Here is a 26078-nt window from a genome sequence, read left to right as displayed (position 1 = left end):
GTTAAATGTTTTTAGAGGTCAATTTTTGTGTAACCTTGAACAATTCATCTAATAATGGGAACTCCAAGTTTTTTATTTATTTCTTTCCTTTTTTTTTTTTTTTTTTTTTTTGAGATGGGGTCTTGCTCTGTGGCCCAGGGTGGAGTTCTGTGGCACGTCTCGGCTCACTGCAAGCTTCGTGTCCCAGTTTCATGCCATTGTCCTGCCTCAGCCTCCCAAGTAGCTGGGACTACAGGTGCCTGCCACCACGCCTGGCTAATATTTTGTATTTTTTAGTAGAGACAGGGTTTCACCGTGTTAGTAGAGACAGGATTTTACCATGAGATGGTCTTGATCTCATGACCTCGTGATCCGCCCACCTAGGCCTCCCAAAGTGCTGGGATTACAGGTGTGAGCCACCATGCCTGACCTTAATTTCTTAATGAATTTCTTGATTTTTAAATTCAGTTCTTTTCCAGATCTTTTGTAAAGTTTTCATCAGAGGAGCTGCGTGTGTATATCTGCCCCCAACAACATGTTTGTCTACACATATCACACCCCTCACTTCTTTGATCCATACCTCAGAGACTTGGCCTATATGTACCACAAGTACACCAAGGTTCCCTTGCCCTTTGACTTCTAGTTGGGTTCTGCAAATCACAGTAATAAGCAGATCATAATCTTGGAGAAAGAAGACGTCCTCCATGTATATTCCCCTGGCTCTGCTCCTCTCTTGCTTATACTGGGATTGGAAGAGGCTATGTTCCTCTTTCAAAGACCAAACAAGTCTTGTTAAGAGGTCCAGCTCCTAGAGTTAGTTATCTTGCTAGCTGTGTTCTTGTCAGCTCTCCTGGACTTCTCAGGCCTAGCAGTATTAACGAATGATGTCACTTGTCTCAGGAAATTTCACAATCCTTTAATGGATTCCTACAAACCTGAGCACACATTTAGGAACACTTTCTCCATTAAACTCTTTGCAATAATTAGTTTGTGCATTCTATTTCCTGCCATGACTACCACCGATGGACTGGGTAAATTGTCTTTTCTTTTAGTTATTTTGTTAGATTTTCTAATTAGGATAGAATTAAAGTTAAGACACAAATCAACTTGCTAAAAAAATAAATAAATAAGCTTTGAACATTGAGGCAACATACATAAATATTGGGGGCACTTATAGTCTAATAGCTTTTTTTTAAAGCAATACCTTACCAAATCAATACATAAATAATAAAGATAATAAATTTTAATTTGCTTTTCCCTGATGACATATGATGGGGAGCATCTTTTTATATGCTTATTTGCCATCTGTATATCTTCTTTTTTAAAACTATACTTTAAGTTCTAGGATACATGTGTAGAATGTACAGGTTTGTTATATAGGTATACTGTGCTATGGTGGTTTGCTGCACCCATGAACCCGTCATCTACATTAGGTATTTCTCCTAATGTTATACCTCCCCTAACTCCTCACCTGCTGACAGGCCCCGGTGTGTGATGTTCCAATCCTGTGTCCATGTCCATGTGTTCTCATTGTTCAACTCCCACTTATGAGTGAGAACATGTGGTGCTTGGTTTTCTGTTTCTGTGTTAGTTTGCTGAGAATGATGGTTTCCAGTTTCATTCATATCCCTGCGAAGGACATGAACTCATCCTTTCTTATGGCTGCATAGTATTCCATGGTGTATATGTCACATTTTTTAATATAGTCTATCACTGATGGGTATTTGGGTTGGTTCCAAGTCTTTGCTATTGTGAATAGTGTTGCAATAAACATACGTGTGCATGTATCTTTATAGTAGAATAATTTGTAATCCTTTGGGTATATACTCAGTAATGGGATTACTGGGTCAAATGGTATTTCTGGTTCTAGGTCCTTGAGGAATTCCCACACTGTCTTCCACAATGGTTGAAATAATTTACACTCCCACCAACAGTATAAAATTGTTTCTATTTCTCCACGTCCTTGCCAGCATTTGTTCTTTCCTGACTTTTTAATGATCGCCATTCTAACTTGTGTGAGATGGTATCTCACTGTGGTTTTAAATTGCATTTCTCTAATGACCAGTGATGATGAGCATTTTTTCATGTTTTTTTGGCCACATAAATGTCTTCATTTGAGAAGTGTCTGTTGATATCCTTCGCCCACTTTTTGATGATTTTTTTTTTCTTGTAAATTTGTTTAGGTTCTTTGTAGATTCTGGATATTAGACCTTTGTCAGATGAGTAGATTGCAAAATTTTTCTCCCATTCTTTAGGTTGCCTGTTCACTCTGATGATAGTTTCTTTTGCTGTGCATAAGCTCTTTAGCTTAATTAGATCCCATTTGTCAATTTTAGTTTTTGTTGCCATTGCTTTTCGTGTTTTAGTCATGAAATCTTTGCTCATGCCTATGTCCTGAAAGGCATTGCCTAGGTTTTCTTCAGACCACTCCTATTCAACATAGTATTGGAAGTTTTGGCCAGGGCATATTTCTCAGCATTAATACTTTTTTTTTTTTTTTTTTTTTTTTTGCTATGAGAGTGGCAACCTTGAAAGATGCCGTATAAACTAGGCTCTTTTCTGTGTTTAATGATAAACTTTATCAACTTTATAATGAAAATAATTACTTTGTGCTCATTGTGGTGGTTCTATTTTTAGTTTTTGAGAAAATTCCATACTGTTTTCCACAATGGCTGTAATAATTTACATTCCCACCAACAGTGTGTAAGAGTTCCCTTTTCTCTGTTACCTTGCCATCATCTGTTTTTTTGTCTTTTTGATAGCAGTCACGCCAACTGGGGTAAGATAATATCTTATTGTAGTTTTGATTTTCATTTCCCTGATTAGTGATGTTGTGCATTTTTTTCATAGAGCATTTTTTTCATATACCCATTGGCCATTTGTATGTCTTTTGAGAAATGTCTATTCACGTCCTTTGCTCACTTTCAATGAGATTGTTTATTGTTGTTGTTGGGTTTTTTGCTGATGAGTTGTTTGATTTCCTTGTATATTCTGGATATCAGTTTCCTGTCAGATGTGTAGTTCACAAATATCTTCTCCCATTTAACAGGTTGTCTCTCCATTCTACTGGTTGTTTCTTTGCTGTCCAGAAGGTTTTTACTTCTTGTAAAGAGCGAAAGAACAAAGCTTCCACAGTGTGGTATAAGACCCCAGCACGTTACCGCTGCTGGATCCTGTGGCCAGCTTTATTCCCTTATTTGGCCCTGCCAATGTCCTGCTGATTGGTCCATTTTAGGGTGCTGATTGGTCCATTTTACAGAGTGCTGATTGGTGCGTTTTTACAGAGTGCCGATTGGTCCCTTTACAAACTTTTAGACACATAGCACTGATTGGTGCGTTTTTAGAGTGCTGATTTGTACATTTACAAACCTTTAGCTAGACACAGAGCGTTGATTGATGTGTTTACAATCCTTTAGTTAGACAGAAAAGTTCTCCAAGTCCCCACCGGACCAAGAAGCCCAGTGGGCTTCACCTCTCAATACCAGGCTTAGCACACTTCTAGCGAGGTTACACAGAAATTTCATGTTAGTTATTAATCTGGTAGCTGGAGAGGATGTGAGAGCAGCTCCTGGGGATGGAGAGACCTATTGCCGTTTGGGAAAGTGGGAGTACTAGCAATTACTAGGGAAGAGTGAGGTACTTCTGCAAGCCCAAAAGATCCAGGGGAGTTAGAGTCAGTGTACTCAGGACATTTAACCAGATATACTTGTCCCATGTTTCAAGATCTCTGACTTTCTCTGGGAGGTAGATAAATTTTGCATAACAGACCTGATTTAGTGAGCATTTAAACATCTCAGAAGCTCCAGAATTAATTGTTAATGAGGCCTTGAGCCTGCTGCTCAACTATATATTCTTCTACTGTTGGAAATAATGACCTCCTTATAAACCACCACAGGGACTTTCTGGCTTTCTTAATTAGCCATAAACTGCTTGCTAAAAGCCCTCAGAATCCCATTATCCTTCTGTAGGGTGTCAACATAATTTAACAGTAACCAGTCAACTCCATTATTTTTGTATGCATTGTTTCTTACCTCCCCGCAGCCCTCCATTTTTCAAGTACCTGCATCATTACCCTTGCCACAGCATTCCCATACACTGGGACATTTTCCCAGGTTGTCATTGGTTGTGATAGTTTTAGCAATTGAGCCATCACTTTGCTCCAGGGATTAGCCATGCCCCACTTAAGAATCCACTTCACCTGGCAGGCAGTGGGTTAAGTCAGGTCAGCCAACTGTTACGCTACTACTGCTACCTGAATTAGTTTGGATCTTCCAAGAAGCAGATGCCAAGAAGATATTAAATGTGCAAGGATATTATTAACAAAGATGTCTGTGAGATAACATGGGAGGGAGTTGGAGAAGGCTGGGAAAGTTTCACACCTGCAATAAAAGCCAGCCTGTTAGTGAAAAAGAGAGTAAGAAAGCCAAGTGGGAAGGGTCCTAGACTGCAGTGCTGTCTAAGGAAAGCTCAGCAAAGGCTCTTGGAGGAACTTGTAAGCCAAAGCTGGTCATCAGAGAAGTCCCATATTTATCTGTAATGGGTTGGCCACAGTATTCTTCTAATTCTAGGCTACTGTGTGAGAGTAACATAATAGATTTCAGTATACAGAAACTGGGGCTCTTAGTTTAGAAGTTTACAATGCACATCCTCACGGTCTCCACACCAGCCTTGGATGAAGAAAAGGAAACCCAATCCTAGTCCTTCATCTTGACAAGGAGCAGACTGAAGCTTCCCACACAGCAGTAACCACTTCCAAATACCCTCTTTATAAATTTTCTACGAATCTTTTTATCCTCAATGTAAATGATGGAGTGAGGAATTATTTTTTCTTTTATCCACTTTAAAACTGCAGGAAAATGGTGTCATTTTGGAAGGTATATGTATTGTTTTTATGCTTCAGCTAAAACGGAGACAAGAAAAATACCATTTTAACATCTTGTGAGGTTTGCATTGGTTAATATGATAAAAGGATTGTTGGTTACTATGTGAAACAAATTTATTTTTGTGGTGGGGGTGGGTGGGAGGGAAAATTGAATGGAAGAGGACTATACAGATATTATGGAGTCTCCCCAGTCCAGTAATGCAAATGAAGTCATCTGGTTAAAGGAAATAACTTTTTTTTTTTTTTCATGAGACATTTGGTGAGATCCTTGGAAGGAAATCATTTCTAGAGAATGAGTTCATGAGAGTGTTCAGAGAGATTTGTAAAACTCTGGGTATAAGAAGAACTCCAGTGGAAAAGCATGTCTCAGACCTAAGGAGGAGGCTCTTCTACCTTCCTCTGGGTGAAAATGACATATGTGGTGAGAGCATACATGAAAATCTTCAGGAGGGATAATATTCCTTGTCTTCATGGGCAGTGACAGTGCTTAAACTTTTCCAAGTGTCTTTACAAGGTGTAAAAATGGGATTATGTGTGTCATACATGATACAATGCAGTGACTGTATCTATTATATGCTCTTAAGATCCAATTTTAGCTATTCCCAGAAATAACAGATCCAAATTTTGCACGGGACTAACTTTTGGTAGGGAAAATATTGAGTCTTGTCTATACATATCAATCATGCTTCAGTCAAGAAAACGGAAAATATTCTATATTCTAATTACAAAGAATTGTAACACATGAAATTAGAGGCATATATAACTGCTGTCTAGGATGAGGAATCAGAATTCAGAGAAGATAATCTCAATTTGAACTCTGAAGTGAATTTCACCTAGAAATTGCTGGGAATTTAAGAACCTCTGGGAGCCTCCCACTGACTATCTTAATTTGCAGAACCAACTCAAGTGATTAACAAAAATTTACTATCATGTGTTTCAGCTAAACTACAGTGAGTGATTCACAGGAGACTGTCAGAAAATCATATAACTGCCATCTGCCTACTTGTCTGCCAGCAACTGTCTCTTTCAGTCACATCTAAACAGCATGAGATGGTTTCTCATTGACAGATGTTAACATAGAACCACATAGGGGAGAAGATGTGGGGAAATTAATTTAGCGGGATTCCTAGCAGGAGTGAAGATGATGTTGAGTTAATAAAAGACTATCCAATGCTCTATCATAATTGAGGAATACACAGAAATACAAAACATCCTCAGAGACTATTACAAAAGACCTCTATACACACAAACTAGAAAATATAGAGGAAATGGGTAAATTCTTAGAAACACACAATCTCCACAGATCGAATCGGGAATACATTGAAACTCTAAATGGGCCAATATCAAGTTCCAAAATTGAATCCGTTATAATAATAAAAAAACCTATGAACCAAAAAAAGGCCCTGGATTCACAGCCGAATTCTACCAGATGTACGAAAAAGAGCTGGTACCAATTATACTGAAACTATTCCTAAGGAGGAAGAACTCCTCCCTAGTTCCTTCTGTGAAGCAATCATCATCCAAAGATGATGCTGGCCAATATCCTTATTGGCCAAAGATTCAGTTGATGAATCCGATTTTTTCCCAATATATGTGATTCTAATGATTCAGATGATTCTGATATTAGTTCTGTTTAGAAATAACTCCAAGAACAGTTTTTACATTTTATTTTCACATTGAAAATCAGTCAGATTTTCTTCAGTCTCAAAGAGCGTGTTTATGTAAAATTAAATGAACTCTGGCAGCAAGCTGCGCTTTTTTTTTTTTTTTCTAAATGGGAAAAGCATTAAATATGTCATCTCGTTATCACTAGTTTTAAAAAATGTATTTTTGTTCTTCAAATATACCTGATGATGATGATACAGGCCTATATCCTTGATGGATGTAAATGCAAAAATCCTCAACAAAATACTGGCAAACTGAGTCCAGCAGCATATCACAAAGTTAATTTACCACAGACAAGTAGGCTTCATTCATAAACTGCAAAGTTGATTTAGCATATGCAGATCAATAAATGTGATTCACAAATAATCAGAATTAAAAACAAAAACCATATGATCATCCCAATAGATGCAGGAAAAGCTTTCAATAACATCTAACACCTTTTCATGATTAAAAAAAAAAACCCTCAAGAAACTAGGCATTGAAGGAACATACCTCAAAACAATAAGAGCCTTCTGTGACAAACCCACAGCCAACATACTGAACAGGCAAAAACTGAAAGCATTCCCCTTTCAGAGATCTGGAATAGATAAGGTTGCTCACTCTCATCACTCCTATTCAACATAGCACTGGAAATGCTAGCCAGAGCAATCTGGAAAGAGAAAGAAATAAAATCATCCAAATAGGAAAATAAGTCATACTATCTCTCTTCACTAATGATATGATTCTATACCTAGAAAACCCTAAACAATCCACCAAAAGGCTCCTAGAACTGACAAATGACTTCAGTAAAGGTTCAGAATATAAAATCAATGTTCGAAAATCACAAGCATTTCTTTTTTCTTAATATTGTTTGGACAGAATCTCACTATCTTTACCAGGCTAGAAGGCTGTGATGTGACGTTGGCTCACTACAGCCTCAACTTCCTAGGTTCAAGCAAACCTCCCATATCAGCCTTGCAAATAGCTAGGACCTCAGGCACATGCCACCTTGCCTGGCTCATTTTTTATTTGGGGTTAATTTTTTTTTTTTTTTTTTGGTAGACTTAGTCTCACTTTATTGTTCAGGCTCGTCTCAAACTCCTGAGCTCCAGTGATCCTCCTGTCTCAGCCTCCCGAAATACTGGGATTATGGTTGTGAGCCACCACACTGGGCCTTCAGTAACATTTCTATACATCAACAATGTTCATGCAGTGAGTCAAATTAAGAAGGCTATTCCATTTTTAATAGCCACAAAAAGATAAAATACCCAGGAATACATCTAATCAAGGAGGTGAAAGATCTTTGTAAGAAATATAAAATATTGTTGAAAGAAAGAATAGATGAAACAAACAGAAAAACATCCCATGCATCATGGATTGGAAGAACCAATATCATTAAAATATCCATATTGCTCAAAGCAATCTATAGATTCAACATTATCCCATTAAACTACCAATATTGTTTTTTGCAGAACTAGAAAAAACTGTTCTAAAATTCATATGGAACCAAAAATGAGCCGGAATAACCAAAGCAATCATAAGCAAAAGCTAGAGGCATCACATTACCTGGCTTAAAACTATAAGACTACCGTAACCAAAGCAGTATAGTACTGGTACAAAAACAGATACATGGACTGATGGAACAGAATAGAGAACCCAGAAATAAGACTGCACACTTACAGTCATCTGATCTTCAACAAAGTCGACAAAAATACGGAATGGGAAAGGACTCTATTCAATAAATAGTGCGGGGGTACTTGGCTAGCCATATGCAGAAAAGTGAAATTGGATGCCTACTTTTTACATATACAAAAGTTAACTCAAGGTGGATTAACTGTTTGAATGTAAGTCCTACAACTACAAGAATTCTAGAAGAAAATCTAGGAAACACTATCCTGGACATCAGCCTTGGGAAAAAAATTAAGTCCTCAAAAGCAATTGCAACAAAAAAATTGACAAGTAGGGTAATTAAAGAGCTTCTGCACAGCAAGGAAACTATCAACAGAGTAAACAGACAACCTACAGAATGGGGAAAAATAGTCACAAACCATGTATCCAACAAAGATCTAACATCCAGAACCTGTAAGGAACTTGATTCAACAAGGAAGAAACAAATACCTCCATTAAAAATGGGCAAAGGGCATGAAAGTATACTTCTAAAAAGCAGAAATACAAGCAGCCAACAAACATGAAAACATACCCTTCTACATCACTAATCATCAGAACAATGCAAATAGAAACCACAATAAGAGACTATCTCACGTCAGTCAGAATGTATGTGATTAAAAAGTCAAACACAACACATGCTGGTGAGGATGTGCAGAAAAGAGAGCACTTATACATTGTTGGTGGGAGTGTTAACTAGTTTAGCCACTGTGAAAAGCAGTTGGGAGCTTTCTCAAGGAATTTGAAATACAACTATCATTTGATGCTGCAATCTCATTACTGGGTACATACATAAAGGAATATAGAACATTATACCAAAAAGACACATGCACTCACTTGTTTATCACAGCACTGCTCATAATAGCAGATACATCAAATCAACCTAGGTACCCATCAATGGTTGACTGGATACAAAAATGTAGTACACATATACTGTGAAATTCTATGCAGTCATTAAATGAACAAAATCATGCCCTTTGCAGCAACATGGGTACAGCTGGAGGCCATAATCTTAAGCAAATTAATGCAGGAACAGAAAATGAAATACTGTATATTCTTACTTATAAGTGGGAGCTAAACATTGCTTATTCTTGGACATAATGTTGGCCACATTAGAAACTGGGAGCTTCTAGAAGAGGGGAGGGAGAGTGTGGGCCAAGTGTTGAAAAACAAACTATTGGTTATTTTGTTCACTTCCTGAGTGGCACCACCAATTGTACTCCAAACCTCAGCATCACACAATAGTCCCAGTTAACAAACCTGCATTGACCAGATGTGGTGGCTCATACCTGTAATCCCATCACTTTGGGAGGCTGAGGTGGAGGGAATCACTTAAACCCAGAACTTTGAGACCAGCCTGGGTAACGCAGTCAAACCTCATCTCTACAAAAAGTGAAAAAAACAAAAAATTGCTGGGTGTGGTGGTGTGCACCTGTAGTCCCAGTTACTCAGCATGCTGAGGCTGGAAGATTGCTTGAGCTCAGGAGGTGGAAGTTGCAGTGAGCTGAGATCTTGCCATACCATTCCAGTGGGGGTGACAGAGAAAGACCTTATATAAAAAACAAAACAACAAAATGTGCATGTGTACCCTCTAAATCTAAAATAAAAGTTGAAATTATTTGAAAAAATTGGGGGATAGGAAAGCATGCCATTTTATTGTTATAGTCATATGAGTTTTAGGACATTTACCTTAAATATCCTCAAAAAATTAAAGGACAGGTATATTGGGTCGTCTTTGACTCAGTTTGAATTTTCTCTGGCTCTTCCATTTTCTAATTTGGGATCATAGGTTAGTAACTGAATTTATCTGTATAATGAAGGGTTAGACTAAGTATTCACTAAGATATCTTCCAGTTCTAAAGTTCTAAGTTAATGTTTGTGTAACCTTCAACTCTTTATGACCACTCATTTTGAGATTTTTAAATGGCTAGTCACAGATACTACTAATCTTTTACAAATGGCACTATGAAGTTTGAAGTAACATTAACCCTTGTCCTGTTTGCCACAAGAATACTAGCCAGCAGTGTTTGCAGCTGCAACATTTACCCCAAGAAAACTTTGTCATGAAATATCTCACTTTTATTGTTATATTCACATTGGTCTAGCATAGCCCACTTTGGAAATGAAAGACGTCATACTATTTACAGCATTCTGCTTTTAGTAGTCGTGTTTCCATTTACAAAATATAATCATTCCTGATTCCTGAAAATGTAAAATCCTAGAAACTGTAGCATTCCTATGTATGATAACATTGTTTTCAAACAATTGTTGGCCAAAGATTCACTTGATAAATCTGATTTTTTTCGCAAAATAGATGATTCTGATGATTCAGATGATTCTGATGTTAGTTCTGTTTAGAAATTACTTGGATAACAGTTTTTACATTTTATTTTCACATTGAAAATCAGTCATATTTGCTTCAGCCTCAAAGATCATGTTTACATAAAACTAAATGAACTCTGGCAGCAAGCTGCATTTTTTTTTCCTCAATGGGAAAAGCATTAAAGATGTCATCCTGTTATGAGTTTTAAAAATGTGTGTTTATTCTTCAAATATACCAAATTCTTAATTTCCCATTAACTTTGCCTTCTAATTCCTCTTTATTTTTTGTGCTAATTAAATATTGATATATATTCTTTACTGGGCAATAAAAGGAAAACTTTATGGTGGTTTGAAGTATTTGTGACTCTATCATCTCTACACTATCATCTCTATCCTATTTGACAACTGGTTTATGGGTCAAAACTGTTGGACAACGCACAACTTAGATTGTGATAAACAAGTTTTACCAGAGTAAACTACATATATTACAAAGCACATTCCATGTAGACTACTGTACTTCAGCAGTCATAGGAGCTCTTTTTATATGTGATGCACAAATACCGTCTCAGAGTGTGGTATGCAGTCTGAGAGAATATAAGGTAGGAACGTTCAATTATACCCAGAGCATGTGTGTTTGGGTATATATTTGTGTATATAAAATTTATCTACACATCTACATATCAAGTATACTGGAAGATAGAGTTGAGAGTAAGAGCAGGAGAGACAAAGATGTGAAAAAATAGCATTGTAGTAAGTGATCACTGCGTAGCATAGTATTCAATGGGCTACCCAACAGAGCTACCCTACAGAGCCTGCCTCATTCTTTCACATCCTTTATGTCTTCTATAGCTTCTCCTACCAGCGTATCCCTCTTTCATTCAATATCCTCAATATCACTGACTCATCTTTCAATTTAGAATTATTTTTTAAAAACACCAAATAATTTCTCAACTTTTTTCTTTCAATAATTCTTCCCTTTTCCTCACTTAGAGTCCTAACTTGTCAAATTATCTCTCTTCTGTCATTTAAATAACATCTGAGAGTACTATGATGCTGTGAAACCACCCCTGACACTGCCCCACCCACCACTGTTGTCTCTCTCGGGAGTGTATGCCTCCTGTGTTATGGCAGCTACTGTTTCAATTTCTTATCGTCTAATTTTATACCTCTATTTTTCATCATTCTCTCATTTAACACTGAAAGGAGGAAAAGTAGTTCATTTACTTCTCATATGAAACAGAAGCTGCCGTTTCCACTCAGGCTCTCCCATTCTTTCCTTATTTTGAATTTTTGAATATTTTCTATTATATTTTAACTTCTCAATTGTATTTTTATTATTTCTTTAGCATTTTTGGTATTTTGACTTTCAAAGTCTATTTAGAATCAATATTTTACCAATTCAAGTAGAATGCATAACTCTTGGCACTTGTTCCTTTGTATTATGTCTACACACATTGAACTTCTTTCCAGGCAATGTTATAAATTTTGCTTTTAACTATAAACATATTTTAAAGAGCTCAAAAGGAGAAGATAGTCCATTATATTTACCCAGATATTTACCATTTCTTTGCTCTTCCTTCTTCCAGAGAGTTCAAGTTTTCTGTTGGCATTATTTCTCTTCTAATTGAAGAATTTCTTTTAGAATAGGTCTCCGATTCTCTTAGTTTTCCTTCATCTGGGAATGTCTTTAACTTTCATTACTGAAATACATTTTGTCTGTATATAGAATTCTGGAATTACCATTCTTTTCCTTCAATACTTGGAAAATATTGTTCTGCTTTCTTCTGGTCTCCATGGTTTTTGATCAGAAACCAATGGAAATTCAAGTCATTTTTTTTTCCCCTATAAGTGACCTGCTATTTTTCTATAAGAGTTTAAGAGTTTCTTTTCTTTGTCATTAGTCTTTAGGAGGTTAATTGTTGTATATCTGGACATAATATTTTGGAATTTAGTTTATCCACTTTGGGTTTTGCTGAACTTCTTGAATCTGTATGTTTATGCCTTTTGCCAAATTTAGAAAGTTTCCAGCCATTATTTCTTTAAACTTTTTTGCACTACATATTTTTCCTCTTCTTAAACTCTGATGTCCAGAGTGTTTGATCTTTCGGTTTTGTCCCACAGGCTTCTTGGGCTCTATATACTTTTTGAAACCTTTTTTTTCCCCTCTCTGTTGTTCAATTTGCATAAATCCCTAGTGCTCCTTTCTTTGCTCCAGAAATCTGGGGTTTTGGTGACTAATCTCTGCCTTGTCTGTGACTATGCCCACATCTGGGGACAACTATTTGGAGAACAGAAAGAGAGAGAAAAAAAAGGTAAGGGCAGGGGTATTCACCTATCCTTCTAAGACCATAACTCCTTTGATGAGAAAAGAAGAAATTCTGCCATCTCCCATTTTTAAGGGCCTGCTGCCCTCACTGCCACCTCTGTCACTTCTATAACCATTGCCTTTGTTGGCTTGTCTGGAGGCTCGGGTTTTAGGAAACAGAAAACAAAAGAGGATCCTAGAAATCTATCCAAGATATCACATATTGGCTTCTTTTCTGCTTGGCCATCTTGCTCTGAGATGTTTCTCTAACCTTGCCTAAATACATTGAAGAATTACAGGACTGAGCCCAAGAGAACATACGTTTGTAAGGTCGTTTTCCCAGGCTCCTTTTACTTCATAATTTCCCCAGCTATTTCTTCTTCTCTACCATGATCTTCTTTCTGGTCTTCCAAACAGAAAACTGGAACTTTAGCTACCCTTCTCTGTGGCACACTTCCTACAGCGGCACCAGCCAACTGTCTATGGCCAACTGATGGGAGGATAGGAAGCATAAAAATGCCCCATTTTCTTGGAACCACAGCGTCGTCTTAGGTTATCCTAATTTCAGCATACTGGCTATTTTCATTTGTGGTCTTGAATGGTTAAACTGCTTTACTTTTATTCAGAGCATGTATTTCCCCTGATATATTACGTGTTTATTAGATTACTGGTTTGAAATCTTACTCCCCTTCCCAAACTAGAAAGTAATCTTTACAATGACATAAAATTTATGCATTTCTGTGTTTTCAGCATGAAGAACAGTGCACAAATCTTAAGATGCTCAATAAATATTGTAAAAGAAATGAGCTAATTCCTCAGAGGAAACTGAAGAATTGGCCTGAGCTTTTTGCTCATTGCCCAATCATGCTATATAACTCCTCTCCTGACTCTTATCAAGTAATATCAAAGGATATAGGAGGCCAGAGAAGCCTCCTCAAGGAAATAACTAGTAATTTTCAATTTAAAAATTAATTAAAACCTGTTTTTACTATGGAAAGGGAAGGTCTGAGAAATCTTTACCTTACATTATGCAACTTTCTATACATGTATTAGTTATTCATTGCTGCTATATAAAAAAAACACCACAAACTTAGCAGTGTGTAAAACAGTACAGATTTATTATCTTAATGTTCTTTAGGTAACGAGTCTGGCATGAATCTCACTGGGGTAAAATCAAAGTATTGGTAGAGCTGTGTTCCTTTCTGGAGAATCTACAGGATGGTCTATTTCTTGTTCACATGGATTGTGGGCAGGATTCAGTTCCTGTGGTTGTGGGACTTAGGTTACTGTTTTCTTGCTGGCTGTCAGCTGAAGGCTGGTCTCCTTTCTAGAGGCTACCCATGTTTCTAGGGGCTTCCTTGGCTTGTGGTCCCCTTCCTCCACCTTCAGTGTCAGCAACGGCGGGTCAAGTTTCTCTCACATTTTCAATCTCTTCTTTTTCTTCTGTCTCATCTTTCTGATCCAGGCAGTAAAGGCTCTCTGCTTTTAAGGACTCATGTGATTTCACTGGGTCCACCTGAGTAATCAAGCATAAAGTCTCAAGATCCAGTAACCTCAATAACATCTGCAAAGTCATGCCATGTAGTATAAAATATTCACTGATTCTGGAAATTAGGGCATGACTATCTTTGGAGGACCATTATTCTGTCCACCACACTATAGGAATGGCCTTTTAAAAGATGCAGGATGACAAAGGTAATAATTAACTGTAAATGTTAAGATCATATGATATTCTGAATAACTTTTAAATGTAAAATTAAAATATTTATTCTTAACAATAAGAAATGTAGTATTATGAAAAGAACTGTGTCTTGGAGCTTTGTGATTTGTGAAAATCTAACATAAGCTAATTGAGGGTTTTTTTTTTTAATGATTCTCAGAGGGGACAGTCACATAAATAATTTTCTACTATTTCTAGTAGGAGAATATCAATTTCAAGTACAAATTAAACACATTTAATTGACATATATAAAGCTTATATTGGTGTAATATTTTATGTTTCAGAAATCATTTTATTTAAAATAGACTATCTTGTTGGTTTAAACTCGTTGAAATAAAATTGGAGAGTGATAACAGGCCTGAAAAAATAATTATTAAAACATTCTCTCCCAAGATGGGTATCTTGAAAAAGAATTTATATCTAGTTATATTTATATTTTTCTTTTAATCTTTGCTTGAGGTTATGGCTACACTGGCTCCTGAGATGAGTATACCCCTAGAGAGTCTTCCACTGACATTCTCTAAATATAAAGAAAAGTACTTTTTTCCCAAATCCTGTACAGAAAGAGATACAATGCAGAATGGAGGACATAGCCTTAGGTAGAAAACTGTCCATAAAGCTGAGAACCTGAAACAGATGCTTAAAGAGTTTCATTCTAAAGCAGATTGAGAATGCAGCCAAGGTTTCCTGACCTCCACCTGGGAGAGATCACAGGGCCTTTCTCAGATAAGGCAGAACAATGACCTCATGCTTAATGGTATGGAGCCTTCCATAAGGTTGAGGTAATTTTGTCTCCATTAACTGAATATGTCACTAGTACATAAGTGTTTCATGTATGGCCATGGCTCCAACCACTAAAATACCAAGTGAACAACCAAATAATGCAGATTCTCATGATATAGGCAGAATGAAAATCTTTCATATTACCTACTAATTTAGGCTAACTTTGTGTGAAGACCTGAGTGACCAGGGCCATTCCCACTGATTTGACTGTACCTCGAATGACTCATAAGCTCCCATGAGCCTTGTGTTAACTACCATGATAATATACCCTGACTGGAGGTATGACAGACGCCGTGAGAATGGTATAGCACTCATATGTAGATTCTGACTAGTCCACCTCCATTTGAACAACAATGCTTGTTATATTATTGAGTATCAGTTGCTTACTCTGCACCTAGAAATTCCATTTGTTTCCTAAGTTATACTAGAGCAATATTTATGTAAAAACATGTGGCTGAGCAGAGTTTGCTTTCTCATTAGATAATAGTGTTATATCCAAGAATGTGCCAAAGGTTGAGGTAGAGGCAGAGGATATCAGGACCATGAACATGTAGCAGTAGAAGCTACAGTGTGGATAGTCCCAGTGTCTTCTGGTGAACTTCTATCAGATAAAGCACAAAGGTTTCACCATTTTCTTCCCTTCTACTTGAAAACATTAAAGATTGTGCAGAAAAGTGCACATCTTGTAATATACAGCTCAGTAAGTTTTCATGAATGTATCACACCCATGTAACAGCACCAAAATCAAGAAACAGAATATTACTACTATTTCAGAAGTTTTTCTTAGCCCCATACCAGACCCAACTGCAACTACTATCATAGCTTCTCACCATAGTTTGATTCTACTTGTGACTGAACTGTACATAACTAGGATAATATAGGATGTATTATTGTCTTTGGCTTCTTGAATTCCACATTAGCTTTATGATATTGATTTATGCCATTAGGTATAATTGCAATGTATTTTCAAGGTTGTATTTTTTGTGAAAGACTATAATTTATTTCAGAGTTAATACACATTCACATTGTTTTTAGTTTTTGTCTATTATTCATAGTTCTGCTAAACTTTCTTCTACATCTTTTTGTACATACACACAACTCTGTCAGATATAACTACATGTGGCACTCTGGGTCATAGGACGTACATGTGGTTAACTTTAGTAGGTTCTGACAAACCTAATTTCCCAAATTTGTTGCACAAACTTATACTCCCACCAACAGAGTAGGAACATTTTAATTGTTCCACATCCCCCAATACATGGTATCCTTAGCTTTTAAAAAGAATTGTAGTCATTCTGGTGCATGTGAAGTGAGATTGCTTTATAGCATTTCCTTGGTGAGTAAGAAAGTATATCATATTTTCATGTGTTTTAGCTATTTAGATTTTTTTTCATTTTTTTGCTCATTTTAGGATTAGATTGTCTGCAATCTCACTGTTCTAACAAAGTTGTTAAAGAATAAAACAACAGAGCTTGATGTACTGGTGATAATGCCAAGTATTTTGGTGGCTACCACTGAAAAGATGCTCTACTGTAGCTGACCAAAACTGGTAACAGAGTGAAACAATATAAGAATGGTCATGGTAAGAGGCTGAAATGCATGTAGTTTGCCTAGCTATGACTGATGAGCATCACACAGATACTGTTTGCTTGGGGTACACCAACACAAGAGTTGTAACCAGTGACTCATACTGTGGTAAAGCAAGTGGACATGACTGGTTGTTGTATGTCTATTTGGGGGTAATTAATTATAGACAAATGTTCCAATCATGTCTGATTTCAAAATGAGCATGAGAAATCCCATCAATGTGATCCTCAGATGTGGAATTGGCAGCTTGATATTTTTATATATTCCTCATAGATGAACTCATAGATGGCTGAATGAATTTAAGAGGTATGGGGCAAACCATTTATATATCAATCATATTTCAAACCATATATACATACTCTTACATATATATGTGTGTGTGTGTATATACACATATACACACACATATATACACATATACACATACACACATACCTTATGAAGAGCTTATACTTTGTGATGGTTAATTTTAGGTGTAAACTTGACTATATTAAGGCATACCTAGAGAACGGGTAAAGCATTATTTTTTAGTATGCTTATGAGAGTGTTTCCAGATGAAATAATCTTAAGAGTTTGAGTGGACCAAGTGTGGAAGATCTTTCCTCAATGTAGGCAGGCACCATCCAATGGCTGGAGGCTTAGATAGAACAAAAACAAAGGAAAAGTAAATTGGTCCCGGTCTCTCTCTCTCTCTCTCTCTTTCTCTCTCTCTCTCTCTTCCCCCTCCCCCCCTTGGATCTGGGATACACTCTTCTTCTCCTACCTTTAGATATCAAAACTTCAGACTCTTTGACCTTTGGACTCTGGAACTTACAACAGTGTCCTCCTGAGTTCTTAGCCTTTGGACTTGGGCTGAGCCATGCTACTGACTTCCCAGGGTCTCCAGCTTGCAGACAGCCTGTCATGGGACTTCTTAGCCTCCATAATCATGTGAGCCAATTTTCCTAATAAATCCCCTCTTAAAAAAATATATATAAAAAAAACTAATATGTATATTACATATATATTACTAATATATTTATCATCTATATATAATAAATGCATATACGCATATGTAAATATGTATGAGCCATTTCTACTGGTTCTGTCTCTCTGGGGAACCCTGATTAATACATACCTAATTACCACTCAGGCAACCAGCACCAATAATCAACCATTTTCTTCTTAATATTCCTGAATCCTTAAGTGCATTAAACTGTGCTTTATTTGTTAACAGAAATAGGGACCAGTGTAAATTTAACCAGTATGAAACTCATAGGGCCAGGAGAAGAGTAGCCCAAGGGAACAGTGGTGTCATTTATGAAGCTATTGTCTCTGAGCTTCAAACACACTGTTCCATACTCTATTTTATTAGGGCTCAATCTCTATACACCACAATTCTACTTTTGTAGCTGGTATTCTTTAGGCTTTGTTGATGGAGTGTGCTAGAGAGACATTGAAAGCCTAGAAGGAGAAACTTGCTCCTCTCTGTCCATTTGTCTGCTTCATGACTGCTTTCTTTTCCTGTGTGTTTCATTTTAGTAACGATTTTTCACTCCAGGAGTACAATTCCTTCTCATAGCAGCAGAGGCATCTAATTTGCAAATCTTCTTTTATTTGAAGAACTACCTTCGGAGTAAGTTTACAGGCACTCCTTCTTCAGAGGTCTGAGTCAAAGTTGCTTGGGCCCCCTCCTCTAAATACCTTCTGGTGTTTAGAGAAACCAGCACCAGGTGAGCACACCATCCTCAAAGCTCTGTGTTTTAAATCTGCAGGTCTCCTCATCCTCACTTTTAAGTTTTATTAATCTTAAACTTCTGCCTTTGTTTCTTCAGCCTTAGGGATGATTGCTGCTTCCTACCACTGCTATCCCCCCGATAATTCACTGTTATTTTTCCTTTTCAGTTACTCTGTTGAAAATGAATCCTAATTATTGCATTTTTATATATTAAATTTTTTCTATACAAATACCTAGTGTAGTTTGTTTCCTCACTGGGCTCTGACTGATGCAGAAGACAGAAGGTCTTCTCCATTTAGGATTCAGACTAGGTCATGCCACCCCAGTTATCACCACAAAGGATTACAGAAAAAGAAGATATAGAAATGGGGAATATTGTTGAGAACAATTAAAACAATAAAGATGTAGAACTCACACTTCTTCCAAACAGAATATTCATTTCACTAGTAAGGCAGTATAAAACTGGGTGTAAAAGAAGTACCTTAAATTTTCATGACATATAACCCAACACCTATGGCTAAATGTGTTAATAAAATGGGCTATTCAATTGTTCCTTCTATAAACTAGCACTGCCATAGTACATAGGGATTATCTGACAATATAGTTAAGTATTCAATGTATTTCAATGGGTGAGACTTTTAGGCAGGGTCTGGGTGGACTCATTTATTAGGGAGACAGAAATAAGTAGGTTAATATAGGATTGAACCTTGAGATAAGTTTTATAAATACTATATAGAACCATTTTGTTCCCATTGATTACATCTATTGATTATAGGCATGGGCTTTTGGGTGGAGGTGCCAGAAAGAGCCTTTCTCAGACTTAGGTTCCTTTGATGATCTATACTACAATTAGGCAATGGATACTATTAGTAGCTTCATGGATTGAATTCAAAATTCCTGCAATCCTGTATGTTACATTGAAAGGGATGATGAAGCTAGTAAAGGCTACTGATGTGATAACTTCACATTAATTCTGAATGTCCACCTATTCTATATCACAGTTGAACTGAATAGTCTAGGGATCACCAAGGAAGACCTAGAGAAGGAGTCAACTTGGTAACATGAAACCAGTTTTGCAAGAAATACAATTTGGTAACAAAATAACCTTTCTTCTGTTTAAGCTCTGATATTTAGTACAGGACTATATTCTAGGCAATACTAACCACAATTGGTGCAAAGGATCAACTTCTACTGTTGTTTCTTTTTTTTTTTTTTTTTTTTTTTTGAGACGGAGTCTCGCTCTGTCGCCCAGGCTGGAGTGCAGTGGCTAGATCTCAGCTCACTGCAAGCTCCGCCTCCCGGGTTCACGCCATTCTCCTGCCTCAGCCTCCCGAGTAGCTGGGACCACAGGCGCCGCCACCTCGCCCGGCTAATTTTTTGTGTTTTTAGTAGAGACGGGGTTTCGCCGTGTTAGCCAGGATGGTCTCGATCTCCTGACCTTGTGATCCGCCCATCTCGGCCTCCCAAAGTGCTGGGATTACAGGCTTGAGCCACCGCGCCCGGCCTCTACTGTTGTTTCTATAAGTTGCAGCCTAGCTATGAATGTAAGACTCTACTGGGTGCAATGCCCTATCTACTACTCAATTGGTTGTGAGGATTTTTTTGTCAATTATATATGCAGGTCAAGAGGGGTCAGAGGAATAAAATTTATGACTAGCAGCAAGTTTTTTAAAAATGTTTTACAGCTATTATTGTTGGAGAAAATGAATATATAATTGTAGTCATCAGACCACTCACTGTCAAAACCATCCAGGTCATAAAAGAGTACTAAATGCAAGACAATAGACTTTTTAGGGCCTTGGAAACTGGATACAGATATATTTCTCAGAAATGCTTAGAAACTGCTCAAAACTGGTTCTAGTTTTGCAAAATGAGGATGTGGCTTTGATGATACAAAATTTGGTTAAAAGAAAAGAGAGCCTGACATTTGTAAACATTATCTTGCATGAAAGGATTATTTGCAGAGATTACATGTATAAATCCCTATTAGAGACTAAAGTGTGTGTGTGTGTGTGTGTGTGTGTGTGGGGGGGGGGGGGGGGGTGTTTGTTCCTCTGTGTGTGTGTGTTTGTGTGTGGCTTCCTGTCACCAGTTATCTCTAGGTAAATACTGCAGCTAAAAACACCACTGGCAAGTATTCAATACAGATGTTCTCAGTACAGATTAAGACTTTTAATCAACAATTTAAGTAGAGCTTTTGATATTTAATGTTTTTGGTTTAATTTTATAATAACAGTGAAAAACAAGGAATATATAAAAGGAAGAAACAAGGTTGGATAAAAACACAAAACCTGAAACTAAACCAAAGTTTTATCTTGGATACACTCTAAATACGAACTTCCTGCTAGTTGCATAAGACAAGTTATTTAATTTCTCTGTATTTCATTGTTCTTAACTGTACAATGAGGATAATAATAGTCTCTAGCTCAGGGCTCCTATAAGAAAATCAGATAGTACATATAAAATAATTACTAGGTTGTCTGGCACAAAGTAAGTACTAAATAAATATTAGCTACCAGTATTGCCTATTATTACTATCATTAATTGGAGGAAGAAAATAAAGAGGAAGAAAGTCATCTGAGGCCGCAGAGTGACTGTCAGGGAGCCTAATCTATTTTAATTGCAGCCTTTTTTATTAACATTTGTGTTGAAATGTTTCCACATTCTCTTTTTCACTGCCATTGGGATAATGTCCAAGTTCGTTAGTAAGATGTTTAAGTGTATTTTTAATGAGGCTTCAACAATGCTGTCAGTCATCACATGTTTTAACTATTTTGATCTACTTGATAATTCTCAAACATAAACTTCACATTTCCATATCTTTGGTCATTTTTCCTTTTGTTGGAGTGTCCTGCCCTTTCCCTTTATATATCTGTCAAATTGTTATTTACCCTTTATTACATAGCTGTCTTAGTCAGAGATTGTTTGGATGCAGTACCAGAGATCACCTTAAGCTAAATTTTATAAAAACTGTGAGTTTAATGGAAGGACACACAAGGCTATCAAACAGAACCTAAGGGCGAGAACTACAGTCAAGCCTCAGGAGGACTAGAGTCAGGAATTGGAAAATAGCCTGGAATCAAAACTCTTTTTCTCACTCTCCTTGTCTCTTTCTGTGAAGCTAAATGTCATTATATTATCTTTCCTTCAGTGTAGTCTTCATTCTTCTCTCTCTCTGAAACTGGGTTCTTTTTTTTTTCATGTACATGATGGAAAATAGCTACCACAGGATTTGTATTCTTTCAATTTAGTTAATAACAGAATGGTTTAGAATTTTTATTTTCAAAGTGCTTTTTAAAAAAATTGTCTAATTACTCTAGCTTGGGCCAAGCTTCTCCTGTAGGATCAGCCTTGGCTAGGAGAAGCATAGATATTTACTCAAACATATCTTCAGGGCCACCTCTTGATGGGAAGGAAAGGATGCAGAGCTAGGAAGAGTGTACACAGGGCAGGATGCCTACATTTATCTTCTCTTTAAAGCATATTCAAACTCCTGCCAGGTAGGATTCGTTATTCCTCTCTGTGAGCCTTTAGAACTCATCATATCATAATATTGTTAATTATACAGAACACACATACATATCCTCATTAGAGTGTGAGTGCCTCAAAGACTAGTGGGTTGCCTAATTTATCTTTACATTTTAGGCACTTAATAGCGATACAGCCCTCAAAGAGCTCCAAGTAATAGGTGAAAGCCAAGAATAATACTTTCAAGAGAAGGAAATATTTTATAAGAGAAACCAGCATTATAGAAGTTCAGGAAAACTATAAATCTTTTTTTTTTTTTTTGTTAGTGACCGTGAAGTTTTCATGAACAAGGTGGTATGTGAATTGCACCTTGAAGGACATGTCGTTTTTGCCAGGTAAAGAAGTTAAAGTCAATTTCATCCCTAAAAAGGAGAAAAAAGAAAAAGAAAAATAATTGTGAAAATAGAGAAATAGTAAGATGTGCACATGGAAATGTAATGTGAGATTCAATAAAATTGTCTGGTCATTTGGAACCCATAAAAGGGATAAATGCAAGGTAAGATGATAAATACAATTTGTCTAAATTTAAAAGGATTTCACTGAAACAATATTTGCTTTTTGTACTATATTTTGCAAGATAATAATTAAAAATAGATATGTTATAATTTAGCCACTTTCCCATTTAGAAAAAAAAAAGTACAGCTTGCTGCCAGCACTCATTTAATTTTACATAAACCTACTCTTCAAGGCCGAGGCAAATATGACTGATTTTCAATGTGAAAATAAAATATAAAAAGTGTTCTTGGAGTTATTTCTAAACAGAACTAACATCAGAATCATCTAAATCATCACAATTGTTTATTTTGGAAAAATTAGATTTATCAAATGAATCTTCAGCCAACAACTGAGAATGATGTTGATATGTAGGCATGCTACATTTTTTAGGATTTGACACTTTCAGCAACTGAGAATTATTATATTTTTGTAAATGGACAGACCACTAATAAACACAGAATGCTATAAACAGAATGATGTCTTTTGTTTCCAAAGTTTATATACCAGAGGAACGTGAAAATAATAATAAAAGCAAGATATTTCATGGCAAACTTATCTCTAGGTAAATGCTGCAACTGCAAGCACCTCTGGCCAGTATTCTTGTTGCACTCAGGACAAGGCTTAAATGGTTGCTTGCGGAATAAAAGCGCTGTCTGAGGATAAAAGAAAATAATAAGTGTATAGTGAGGAGGCTAAATTGTATACGTTTGTTTGCCTAGAAAAACTGATTTAACAACAGCCCCTTTATTGGAAAAGTTTACTAATAAATGGCATTCAATAAATCATCAGATCAAAGATTTATATTTTAGTCTTACCAGAGTGGGAGCAAATGAGAACAAGCAAAGGCTATTCTGAGCTTGCTATAGCAATGGAGTCAGCCACCATCACTAGTGTTTGGTACAGACTCAAAGGCAGACAAAGGAATAGGAATGCTTTATAGTGGGAAAAGGAAAGCCTTCAGGTGTGCCCTGATTAGGGGTGTTGGTGTGGAAAAGCCATAGGTGGGATAAACTAGAAGTGAGGCATCCTATGTGATTGGCTTGGAGAACATATTTGGATGCCTCTAGATGGTCCTAAAGTCATGCAAACATTGGGGAAGTCATCAATTATTAATCAAGTCCAGGGCATTTGGGGCCACTTGTTACAAGGTTATCATTTGGCTTCCTGGACCATTTACATTGAATAGTGGTCTGATTCCTTAGAAGTCTGACTTACATATAGTAGGTTGGCATCCCAAGCAGGTTATTATAGGTAAGCAGTTTGTTTTCTGGGTTGGTTACTGCAGATGGAGGGTCAGAGTTCTATTTTTATATACGGATTGGCCATTGTTGATTTGTATATTTAGTTTCTCATCTACAAAAATACTAAATGCCTGAAGGTACAAAGAAATCTTTTTTATCTATACAGGTCCATTACAAAGAAGTACACTAAGCTCTTATTTATTAAATATATTAAAAATTAATATATATTAAACATATTTACATATAAAATTATATGTATTTAAGTATATATAGTATATATTAAATATATTATATATTATATATTATTTATAATATATTATATCAATATATATAATATATAAAATTAAATATATATTTATTACATATATAATTAAATATATAAATAGTTATAAGTGAGGAAAACAAAAGATTCTTATGTAGTATCACAAATTTTTAGGCCTGGAAACTTATGGGCATAACAATAATATGGTAGTAGTAACAATACTTTTAATTGTCTCCTATCTTCATTTTCTTGTAAGTATTTATAGTTTTTCTCTGAGTATTTAAATGTTAGATCAATTCCTACAGATCCTATTTGATGCCATTGTTTGTTATTACTTCGCCACCAAACAAAAGCCATCTTTTTTACTGAATAAAGATTTCTTGCCTGGTTCTTTCTTTCTTTCCACAGGAAACTCTGTAATTCATACTTAGAAGAAGCTTCTAAAAAGCCTTTCTCTTTATTTAGTCAGTACATACCCAGGCAAATGTGTAACCCATTTTCTTCTGAAGCTGGCATTTGTGCTGTAAATAAATAAAACACTCACCACCAAGTCAGTCTGAATAAAATGCATTATTCTGCCTTTGCCACAGGGTAAGTGTTCTCATCTGGCCTGTGCAGCATTTGATGCCTTTGATGACTCTCTTTCTTGAAATACTTTGACTTTGATTCCCAGAACCTTTTGAATTTCTTCCCGCATATGTTTCACTTCACCATCATGAACAAGTTGTCTTTTTCTTTGTCATCTACAGTTTTCAACTTCAGTCTCAGAAGTCTTCTCTTCCTTAACTCACACTCCTGAAATGATCTCCTATTCAATCCTGTGGCTTCAATGACCCTTTCTTTGCTAATTACCAAACATTTATCTCTCATAGGTTATATACCTGTATCTCCAGCCACCTATTGGATATATTTCTTGGAGATTGGAGTAATCTAGTTTATTATCCTATATAATCTATTGCAATAATCTAGGTCATTACTTTTTGGGTTTCATCCAGAGGGAGAAAACAAAATAAGGATCCATGTGGAGAGGAAAATGAAACATTAGTCTTACATTAGAGCTATTTGGTAATTTCTAAGTTGGAGAACGTGACAAAACTCCCATTCCTTTTTTCACTTTCCTGCCAATCATCCTCAGTGCATACACACATACTCTCTCCCTCTTCCCGTCTCTCCCTCTTCTTACATTCAGGCTAGAAGAGAAAACTATGACCTTTCTCATATTCCATGCAGCAGAGGAACAACAAAGAGAGAAAAGAGATAAATCTTCACTAAATTCTTTTTTTTGTTTTGTTTTTGCCCCACTCTGTCAATTTAACTCAATGGATGCTGAAGTCTCTCTAACTTGGCAAATAGATTAGTTGCTTTTCCACACACGGAGAGATGTTTGAGGAAGAAGTAATTGAGGGGGCCAGAATAGTATTATTCTGATACTTATGTCTCTTTAAGAAAAACATGAAGGAGAATTGGGTTTCTACCAGCACTCTCCAGTTGGATGTCATAAAGTGACTTGGGTTTTGACAGACAAAACTGCAGCCTTTCATTTTACTGTTAAGTCTCAGGCTGCTTTTCCTCCTAGGCTCACTGACTCAGTGAACATAATCATCCTCCTGTTATTAAACTGAGAATGAAGATAAGACAGAAATATGTAATTCCTACTATTTCTTCATATCTTCTGGGAAGTATTAAAATATTAAAAATAGAGAAAGATGTACATTCTTCACAACAATATGACTTTTTAGCAAGTGATATTCTACAATTTCATGATGCTATTTAACTCTATGGCTGTCACCAATGATCAATTATCAACGATGTGATAGTCATGAATTTACCATTGTAATATCCAACCCTCCACTCTAAACTCTACAGTCTCATTCTGAGCTGGCTATTTTTTTAGAATTCAATTTTTTCTACTTGACCAATAATCTCTTTGTCTCTGATAGTATACAGT

This window comes from Macaca thibetana, chromosome 11 (assembly GCF_024542745.1).
Source record: "Macaca thibetana thibetana isolate TM-01 chromosome 11, ASM2454274v1, whole genome shotgun sequence".
NCBI classification, from domain to species: domain Eukaryota; kingdom Metazoa; phylum Chordata; class Mammalia; order Primates; family Cercopithecidae; genus Macaca; species Macaca thibetana.
Note: the sequence above shows the minus strand (reverse complement) of the source record.